An 11,900-nucleotide genomic window follows, 5' to 3' on the forward strand; every position below is an offset into this window, starting at 1 on the left:
CAACCTGAAATCCTGAAAACATTGTCTTTAACATTCCTGTTACTTTGAGATTAATTATTTTAATACAACTACTTATCTATTTTAACTATTAAAATATGATCGTCTATGAGGTTGATAGATCAAAAACACTTTAAAATACCAATGTATAGTTCCCATATAAATATTCATTAACTCTTAACATAAGGAAATTCAGAAATCACTAGCAACAGTAATGTCACATGTAGTAGAAATTGTAATAAAATCTAAAAATACTCTCTCCTCAACAGATAATCACACAGCTATCAAAATTATATAATTTTTCATATATTTACATGAGAAATAACATTACATAACTTACATAATGATTACACATTTAATTTGCATGAAATTCAGATTTGTCTCAGATTTGCAGAGTGTCCTCCAGGAATGTGAGAGTTCATGAAAGGAAAGATAAGAGAAGGGGTTTTCTGTCTATGTGTTGTTATTGGTCCTGGTCCTGGTCCTGGTTCAAAGATCGTTTATGCTTTTAGTTCAGGCCATAATTTAGTTATTGGTCAGAAATGGTCTCTCAAGAGGCCTGTTCAATCTCCATTTTGTTTAACTTTTTGGTAATATCCTGCTAACAGACACCGTCCTGGAAAAGAGGTCAGATTGGGATTCAGGGTGAGGCATTAAACCATGTGTTGTGATGTTTACCCACCTCCTCAGTTTGAAATTAAAGAAAGGCTTTTATCCATGAACTATCCAAGCTGCCAACTTCCCTTTGACTCTTCCCGAATTGCCTGATCATTTAAATGTTTAATGTTAACTTTACACACACACACACACACACACACACACACACACACAAAGTAACTTTTCACCTGAACTTTTTCATTTACCCTTTGTGGTGTCATCAGTTAGAATGTCACGGTATATTCTAACGATCACACTGGTGTGACAGTACTCTTCAAAGGGTTCACAGATTACCTGTCTTCCTATCTTAATGACAACTCGTTAAAAAATTTTGGGTAAGGGTAATAATATATGATATGTTTTAATTATCATGCATTTACCAAATATTGTGCATTTGAAAGTTAAATGATAGGGCTAACGCTGTAATGTTAGCTAACGTTTACTGCTCGCTTGCTAGCCAGCTCACTTAGCTGTTAAATGCACAAATATTTCTTACCTGATGTGTTTTACCCATGACTCCTGGTCCTTGTATCGGCCAGGAAGTGAGAGAATAAGCAAGACCCAGTGTTCATGTGACTACATCCTGGTACACACACAACATCATGTTAACATTAGCTTCAGCGGCTCCGGGTAGCTTGTGGAGAGAGAAAGTTATGACGTCACTTATGTGACTTTTGGGTGTGTAGTCCTTCTAACTACGTATTTTCACAGTCTTACACTTCAACAGTTTTACGACAGACTGACTTTCTTGACTTGCAAAATTATCTTTTAATCCTTGTTTATCCTTGATAAACATCATAATTCATGGCACACTTTTAAGCGGGATCAAAAATTATTTGTCTCTTGCTGTTGACTACCGTACATTTTTTTCCAAAATAAGGTCCCATGGTGGTCCAGTGGAAGGGGAGGGAATTCGCCTCTCTATGAAAAACCTATCTCACCTCATGCCATAAAACATGAATTTGTAAATTACTTAGAGCTTTATAATTTTCCTATTTAAAATTACTTAAGCGTCAGTAGTTTTAACTATAACCCACAAGTCATTAATATTAGTGTTACAGCATTGAAATGCATTGCACAAAATGGGTGGACATAAGGAGAAGTTGAGAATGACATAGTGTCAGTAAACAGTAGCTACATGTTTGTGAACTTTTTTAAATTATCAACTGTACTGCTAGCTAATCAGTTAACGTTAGCTTAGTCGCAATGTGTTAAGATTCAAGATTTAGTTATTATCATTTTACAACGCAAGGTTGTATAATGAAATGTTGTTTGTAGTCCCTATATACTCCTCACAAAAGAAAATTATACAAGTGGATTAATAAATAAGTCATAAAAATGCATTTTTTATATTGGATATATTATATTGTAGTGCGGTGGTATGACAGTGGACACTTCTGTATCTCTTGCCAGACGGCAGCAGGGTGAACAGGCTGTGGCTGGGGTCAGTACTGTATTTTAGTATCCTTGGGCTCTATGCAGGCTCCTCACCTCACTGATATCACTGATGCTCTGTAGATAGCTACCGATGATGTTCTGGGTGGTTTTAATCACCCGCTGCAGAACCAATTTGTGATGTTTCCGGTCAGGATGCTTTCTTTTGCTCCTCTGTAAAAGTTGACAAGAACTTGGGACGGGAATTTCACCTTCTTAAGTTTCCTTAAGAAATGCAGGCGTTTCTGAGCTTTTTTTTTTATAACTAGGGTGGAGATGTGTAATCTATGACAGGTTCTCTGTGATGTTGATTTCCAGGAACTTAAAAGTGTCTACTTGCTCCACCTCAGCTCCACTGATGTAGATGGGGCTGTGTGTCTTTGCCTCCTTTTTTCTAAAATCAACAATCAGCTCCCTGATTTTGTTGACATTGAGCAGTAGGTTGTTCTCTGTACACCATTCTGCAAGATTGTTGATTTCCTCCCGATATGAATTCTCATTGTTGTTTGAAATCCGGCCGATTGTGGTGGTGTTGTCCGCAAACTTCACAATAGAGTTCTCTCCGTGTCTGGGGTTGCAGTCATGGGTGTGGAGTGTGAATAGGAGGGGGCTGAGTACACAACCCTGGGGGTCTCCTGTGTCCAGCACTTGAGTGGAGGAGGTGTGACCACCAATCTGAACTGTCTGGGGTCTATTTGTGAGGAAGTCCAATATCCAGTTGCAGAGTGTGGTGCTCAAGCCCGGAGCGCTAAGTTTTCCAATCAATTTCATTGGGGAGATTGTAGTAAATGCTGAGCTGTTGTTTTCAAGGTGTGCTGAGTGGAGGACAGTGGACATGGCATCCTGTGTGGATCTGTTGGTTCTGTATGAAAACTGGAGAGGGTCCAGGCTGTCTAGGATGTTGTCTTTGATGTTCTGGAGAACCAGTTTTTCAGAGCACTTCATCAGAATGGGAGTGAGTACCACAGGGCGGTAGTCATTTAGACTAGACACTGCAGACTTTTTAGGTACAGAGATGATGATGGCTGTCTTGAAGCAGGTGGGGACACTCGCCTGTGACTAATATGTTAAAAATGTTAAAAATGTCAGTAGTAACATCAATTAGCTGGTTGGCACATGTTTTTAGTACACGGCCAGGGATGTTATCAGGCCCAGCAGCTTTATTCATATTCACTCTCAGCAGGATTCTGCAGCTCTCTTCCCTCTCTTCCTGGGGCGATCGCACTGCTTGCGGTGACATTTGATCTGGCTGGGTGTTCGGGAGACCATTGGCAGGGAGCATTTCAAGGTCCACTGCACTTAAATGTCATTCAATTATAGTTGTAGATAGTTACTGATAGTGGGCATAGAAGTCAAAGCAGATAATTACTACTAACAACTCGATTTGGTGTGAAGATTAACATATATGTCACACATATATGTTCATTAGCATAAATGGTAAATGGCTGCATTTATGTAGCACTTTATCTAAAGCGCTTTACAACATTTCTGCTGCTCACTCACCCATTCACACTCACACACTGTGCATCAGGAGCAGTGACTGCGGCCATCTGGTGCCCTAGTGGTTTTAGGCAATGACCATGACTGGGGAACTTTTCTGTGTGTCATTCTCCACATCTCTCTTCCCTTATTCCTGTCGTCTGTGTACTTTTAACCAAGAAAATTTTTAGAAAGAAAAAGACAGATCAGATCTTCAGGTCAGCTATTCTTCATATCTCACTCTTGCATTCTTCTTCAAAACAGCCCTTTTTTTTACAGGAAACACACTGACCTGGCAACTCTGTATTGACCTTACCAGTTAACGTTGGTTAGCGTTAAAAGGCCAAGATCATCTGTTAAAAAGATTGGTAGGACATTACACAGGACATACCTCTACTGTCTGTCCCCACGTCTATGGCATAATCTGTAATCAGGTTCAAGCAGCCCTGCCCCTGTCCAGTGGAAAGTGTTAAATTATGTTTTAATTAAGCTGAGATAGTATTCGAGATCAACTTGATTAACTTTTCGTGCATAATGTTGTGGTAGTGACTTAAAGTTGCTACATTAAACCACTGACGTCAATTAGTTCTAGTCAGCACAGATGAGGATGCTGTTTGTAAGTGCTGTCAAGCAAGGCTGAACATCTGAGTTTGAAGACAAACACCCACACAGACGCACGCACGCACACACACACACATAGGTCGTGGGTGTGTGCAGATTGTGATGTGGCGTTCCAGACAGGCAGAGCTGCTCTGTAATTGGCTGAGCCAGCTCGTTAAGGGCTCGGTTACAGCCCCTCTGGGTGTTAATGTGGCCCCTGTGTGCCCAGCAACTGCTTTCATCCAGACCGCCACCCCGGCCTTCAGAAAACCAGACCCATGACTCCACAGCAATTAGCACCCATCAGCCTGTAAACAAACTGCCATGCTAGACCAGGCTAAGTGTGTATAAAAATGTGAGTGTGCGTGCACGTGTGTGTTTGTGTATGAAAGAAAGTATAGTCCTTATACAATACAGTATGTGAATGCATGTTTTTTTTGCGTCTTTTCAGTTTTACAAATTCAAATATAACTTTATTACTGTAAATGGAACCATAACAAGTCTCACTGAGCCATTATGTATTAAAGGAGTGGGGCACCAGCCGAAAACGGGTCTCCAAATTACTGAGAATCAATTTACTATGCGTGTGCTGCGTAGATGCAGTCAATGCCATATAACTGAATGGCTGCATTTTAGATTTTGAGAGTATGATGACAAAGCTCAAGAATCAGGTGAGATTTGTATATCACAGCAGGGAGCCCCGCTGGGGGCTTACTGTTCTGGACAGAGATTTGTGGGGCTTAACTGGAAATCTGTTTATTTAGTCTCATTTTACATGTTGTGTGAGGAGTTCAATAGGAAATCTCTGGTCATTTGTCCAAATCCCTGGTCATTTATTATTACCAACTGCTAATCCGAACAAAGACAAATGTTTGACTTGTAGTGTTTTAGCAAGATTGTTGGATGTTGATAAACCATGTGTTTTAACATGTAACAATTTCGATGTACTAAAGCATTAAATGTATGCATTAACAGTCTTTTACTACTATTTGTAGTTTTTACTCTAATCACACAAAAACACATTTTATCTGTAGTTTTTGTCTTGTGTGCTGAGGTTTTCAGATATCTGTGGATTAATCACTTGGCCACTTAGGGATAGCAGAAATAAGCTGTAAACACACCATTGTTTATTATTATTACTTTAAAAAGTTGTTTTAAAGGTGTCTATTTATACATCTAGCAGACATGAAGCAACATTAACATTCATTTGGAGTTGTGTTCCGGGCCACCTGACAAATAAAAGTCCAATATTAGATTGGTTTATTAGATAAGTTTTGCTTGCCACCAACTTCTGATGGAAATATCTGGCTTTTTATCAGCCAAAGACTCTGCCATGTTCAGCAGCTGGTTGCTAATTTTGTCTTTCTGCTGTTTAGTGGTGGACAGGTAGCTTTTATCAGAGCTTTTTAAACATCTGCCTGCTGCTGCAGGAAATGACTCTAATAAGAACGGTGAGACTGAACCAAAACAACACAGTTGTGGGCTGTAAAAACCAAAACAATTAGCTGAAAGATGCTAAAACGCTCCATAGAGCTCAGGGGAACTACTGAGCTGGGTGATGATTCTCCATGAGCTTGTCACTACGAGAGACACCTTTCCCGTTACACGGTAATTTGAACCATTATTTATATAAAAAATATTTGCAGGAAAAGACCTTTGTCTCCTTGGTTGTGTTTGACTAGGAAATAGGTAACCTTCCAAAGAACAGAAGGGACTGGAGCACACTGATTAATTTGCAGCCTTTAATTGTGCAAACAAACTAATGTTTCAACACTACTGTGTCTTCATCAGAGTCAGAGTGTTTCAACTAGCAAGTAGTTAACTTGCATTGTATTGTACCTTATTATAAAGTGGCAGTGATTCAGTGTGTCAGTGCTGCTGCAGAGCACAGTGCTGGTCAGTGGAACCACACTGGCATATAAAGTGGAGCTGGGCTTTCTCCTGACAGTACATATTGCATTGATTCTTCATGAAATCACTTGGGGAAAGGAGGGCAGAAAATTTGTGATAATAGGTTAAAGCATTGTCTCCACACTCATGACAACATTATTTAACCAAAAGCAACCAAACCCATCATGACTGATAAAATTCTAAAAGTGAAAAGGAATAGTTTGACATTTTGGGAAATTTGCTTTCTTGCTGAGAGTTGGATGAGAAGATCAATACCACCCTCTGTCTGTCTATTAAGCATGAAGCTAGGGGCGATTAGCTTAGAGAGATTAGCTAAGCATTAAGAGTGCAAGCAGGGAGAGACAGCTAGCCTAGCCAAAACTTGCCTTTACATTTCTGTTTGGATTTAACTAATAAGATATAACATGTTAGATGGGCTGGTAGGCATTTTTTTTCAACTTTGTAGTCAAGCTAGCAGTTTCTCCTGCTAAGCAATAGGCTAATTGTCTCCCGGCTCTAGCTACATACTAGATGGACAGAAATCAGAGTAGTGCTGATCTTCTTATCTAACTCTCTAAATAAGCATATTTCCCAAAATGTCAAACAATTCCTTTAAGAAGCCCAACATAGCTAGAAAGTACACTGCAAGCACTTGCATGTGTGTGTGAGTGAGAAGCTGTTACCATTCTGCTGAGAAGTGATTATTGTTTCAAGGCATTACTTGAATAATGGACAGGGTCTTTTGATTCTACTGTCCTTCGAGGTATTAAAGCTGGAAATAATTTCTCCACATCCAGGCAACAACAATGGGACAACTGGGCTTTTTTGGCCTGATATGAAAAAGATACTATGGCCTCCTCAAACGTGCCTGTCTGGCTGATGAATATAGAAACACACATGAAAACAGCATAGTGTGGGCTCTTAGAAGCAGCCCAAAGGCAAATGGAGTGTCTGTAGTTGTAAGAGGATTGAGGCTGGCTCAGTGACTGAGAGAAAGTCTGAGTGGTTTTGTGTGAGCTGTTTCGTCAGTGAACTGTTCTCCAGCAACAGTTTCTCTCCCAGAACCAGTCATCACAGTGCTCAGCACAGGAACAAGTCACAGACAGAAAATTTTGATGGTAATGAGAACCACTCAGCAAATGTACTGCACCTTTTGGTCCTATAAGCTTTATTAGCTAGAACTCATGATTGTAAATGAATGCATAAGTATTTTTGATGACCTCTTTTTCTGTACTTTAAGCATGAAAGTGACAGCATACCTTTAAAAGAGTTTCATGTTTCTTTCTTCTCTTCTGTCTCTCCAGCTTTCTTTCTTCTTTTTACCCCTTGGCATGAGTGACACTTCTCCTCCCATGCCATCCTTAGTGGGCACCTGACAGGCTCAATGAAAGGCAGCTGGCAGGACGGTATTGAAGAATGAAGTGAATAATTTATCTGAGCATCTGGGCCCATGTCCCTCATTCATCTCAGCCCCTCTTTTCCTAATCCTCTTCATCTCGCCCCCATCTCTCTTTCACCCTCCACCCCCATGTATCCATCAAGAAGAGCTTTCTTTTTCTCTTTTTTCCGTTCGGCTCTCTTTTTCCTTCGACATGTCTACTCCAACCCTCTCTCATTCTCTTTGCTGGGCTAGATTCTCATTCTCTGCATCTAGCTCGCCATCCATTTTTTGAGATTTGATTCTGTGGCAAGAAACATATCAGGTAAACAAGGATGTGGGCATGTATTTTTGGCTATTTCTGTTTTTTTTTTTTCAATCCGTTTACTGTTTGTTATGAGCAACATTGAGCTGGACATTTCATTGTTCAATTAATAAAGGCAGGGAATTATCAACATTACATAATGTTCAATATATATATAACTATGTTGCTTTGTGGCTATCAGAGCAACAGAGTTATATATCATAACATCAATTTTTAAAAAGAGATTTGTTTTTATGAGTGCAATCAGTTTGCTCTTGACGTCAGAGTATGTCACATGACGTATTTGAGTTGTGTTCAAATTCTGTGTCACACAATTGTTTGCTTGCCCTGTGTAATCTAACTAACATCAAATTGATTAAAGTCATTTTAAAATACATCATCAAAGTCATCAACAAAGACACAAAATGTAGCTAGCCTGATGGAATTATAGCCATTTCTTAAAGATGTACTAATCGATATTTGTATATGAACAGTGAGTCAAATGACGATATGCAAAGGTGTCACTAAAAGTGATGAACAGAGATTAATCACTGAACTCTGCAGTTCTCCTCATCTCTTTTGGGCATTTTAGGGTCTTTCAGCTCATTGTTTTGGTGTTACGTGTAAACCCACTGCACTCTTTCTGCCCAGCACTAAACAGCAGACAAACAAACTTAGCAACTAAGTTGACAATAGCTACAACATTTTCTGTAGCTATTCTCCTCTTTAAATACTTCCATGTAACAGACGGTATTTGTCTAGACATCATGCATGATGTATTAGAAGGTGTTGCCCCTTTGGAAGTGAAGCTGAGGCTGCAATAGTTAACATATGAGGACAAACTGTTTACATTGGAGCAACTTAATGATAGAATATTGGGCTCTGATTGCGGCTACATGAACGAGAAGAACAAGCCATCTATGAATCTTAGAACCAATGAAAATGCTGTCAAACAGACAGACAGCCAAATGTGGTGTCTCCTCCTCTTTTTGCCACTCATGCTAGGGGACCTAGTTAGTAGTCAGGGTCCACATTTAAAGCAGTTGATAATAGACCACCATAACATTTTTAAGACACACTACCCAGACAGGCCACTTATCCGCAAGCACCATTTCATGATTCACTACAGCAGAATGATTGTAATGTCTGGGTCACTTGTCAAGTTATGGTGCATGACGTCTGAAAGTAAACACTGTGCTTTGAAACATCAAGCTCATGTAGTCTGTAACTTTAAAAACATATTTAAAACACTGGCTTACTAGAAACAGAGTATGAACAGCTGGAAACTTGGCAAGGCACTTGAGAGAGAAATATTTGTTCCAAATGCCTTTCCTGTGATTGTAGGATCTTTAGAACTCACTGAGTAGCTCCTCGGAAGATCTTGGCATTTAAAGCACTATCCATGTTGCACACACAGTTGTGTGTTTGGTCAGACCCATTGAACAGGGAGAGTAGTTCCTCTTAACTATGATATAAGAGGTGAACGTCTCTTTGGTGAAATAGTTCACATCCTTCCAGAATGTGAGAAGGAAGAGGTACTGATGTTTTTTTCAGAATTTTATCAGTTGTATGTTTCAACGATCATAACTACACCTATGTGGTGGACAAAAAAGATGTATTTGAAATGGTTAGCATAAATGACCATGCAGATGTCAGACAATTAAGCCTGTCGTCATGTTTCCAGGGAGACTACTTAAATCCCAGGTACAAATTTGTTTAAGTCACTCTGGACTGCACATTTCACAATCTGGTGCATATTTTGCTCACAGAATGTGATAAATAGTTGTTTCCTTATGTTTATAACCACAACAAATTTCATGATTGTTTGTTGATGACATGTTTGAAGAAATTTGAGACTGAGTGGGAAAATGTATTTTGTTATATTAATGACCATGTGCATGAGAAATTTCATAGAATTATTTTATTCTAAAATGTTTTTGACCTTATGAATGTGTTTAAAGCAATGTTACACAGAATGGTAACATTTTGGTAATGACCATATACATGTGAGGAATTTTAGAATGATTTTTTTTAATTGGTGACCTGCATGTAAAATTTTATTGATGAAATCTTTTACATTCCTGACCATAATTGTTAAAAGAAATTGTACAATCAATGTATCAACCTTTTTCCAACAGTGTGCAGTAGTGTCTGCTTATTTAAATTAAAATCCTTAAGAAAAGAATTAACACATTTTTTAACACAATAATGTATCTCTATATTTGAAATAATCATAGTTTGAAAATTCAACACAAATCTTGTGTTAGAACTCTCAACACAGTGGTAAAAAGTTAAAAGTAACACAAAATGTGTGGTCCTTATATAGACACATTAGTGTGTTGGAAATTGACACAACTTGTGTTGATATTAACACATCTGTTTTATGCAGAGATTTTGAGCCAGGCTAGAAGCTGTTATAAATTTTGTTTAAGGACATTTATATAGTTTAAGGATGTTTATATTTTTTAAACAAGAAAGTTACCATTTAGACTTTCAATGTGTGGTGAGTTTATTAAAAATAATGCCTATTTGGAAATTTGCTCCAATGTTTTTGGAGATATGCTGAGCTGCTGGCCAGGTAAGACCAGCTGGTCATCTTGGCCGCTAGCAGCCCAACTCTTGAGAGAACTGGCTGGTCAACATGTTGTCTTCCCGGGGAGAACAGTCTTATTTCTGCAGCCTTTTGGTAATTTACTGCTGGCTCCGATGTCTCAGCATTTTGGTGGATGATATAATTCCTTTTGGAAGATAAATGTTGGCCTCACAGATGAAATATAATGTTTGTTGCTGCCACATTAGTCTTCATTTGGCTGAAGGTAAAGGGAAACTTCACATTTTTACTGGACAGCACAACAGCTCTGCCTCTGTGAACCCTGGGCTCCTTGTATGTACAGATATCACCACATTTCAATAAAAATCTATACATATAATTACAATAAAATGAACAGATGGTCTACATTAAATTTAAATTTCACTGGTTTGGATGTCACTTGAGCATTTTGATATATGATAAAATTCCTTTTGGTTTCACAGATTAATGTGGCAGCAAGTATACTGTTGCTGCCACATTAATTTTTCTTAAGGTAAAGAGACTTCTTTTAGTGGCCCTTTGAGTTGAATTTATTTTGTCACAGTACAGTGAGGTACAGCGTGTTGAAATGTCATCACCAGAGCCAAGCTGAGCTGTTGATGGTGTCAGTAAGAAAGCTGCTGTTCCAATTGCAAATGATCATACAGGGAGTTTGGACTCCCAAGTTGAATTTGCCAAGTTCAATCTCCAAAGCGCGCAAGTCTGAACTATAGCCTTGCTATAAGTAATGCAATATGTGTCAAGTGACTGTACACATACTTGACAAGCGATTTGTTAGTTTTGGAGCTTTATGAATGTGGGTATTTTACTATCCAGGAACCAGATCCAAAATGGAAACGGCTGTCGCGAACATCCCTAGTTGTGGAAGAGATGAATGTGACATTCTGCAATGCTAAATTTACACAAATATAGATTATATGCCTTTTATATTTGATGTGATTAAAATGGGACACCAGAATAACAAATGTCATTTCTTCACCAGAATCATATTACTGTCAGTGTAGAGAGGGATCTGAAACACCTCATGTTTTGCTGGCATAAAATGAATGAACGAATCAAAAGTGCAGATACTCATCAGGTCTGTACTGGTACGTACCGCCCCAGGGAAGTCTACTCTGCTTTAAATGTTACCAGAAGAGCGACCAGCGATAAAAATCGAAGCATTACAACCTTAAACTGTATTAAAAACATACTTGAGTACTGTAACAATAATTAGCTGCTTTTAACAGTGCAGTTGGTGACTGACTGACACGCTTGTCCCCTGGGTTTTACTGCAGCTGTATGTGCTCGCCTCCCTACTGAGACTGTTCGGTACTAAAAACCTCTTACCCGTAACCTGCAGCTAGACTCGACTTGACCTGCCCTGACTTCACTCGACTGCTACCAGATTATGTAATATACCACTGACAGTGTCTGTTAGCTTGATAGCCTGTAGACAGTAGCCTCAGTGCTTGCTAGCCAGTTAGCTTGTTAGCCTGTACACAATAGACTCGGTGCTTGCTAGCCTGTTAGCTTGTTAGCTTGTTAGCCTGTACACAGTAGCCTCAGTGCTTGCTAGTCTGTTAGCTTGT

The sequence above is a fragment of the Thunnus maccoyii genome, chromosome 20 (genome assembly GCF_910596095.1).
Source record: "Thunnus maccoyii chromosome 20, fThuMac1.1, whole genome shotgun sequence".
NCBI lineage: Eukaryota > Metazoa > Chordata > Actinopteri > Scombriformes > Scombridae > Thunnus > Thunnus maccoyii.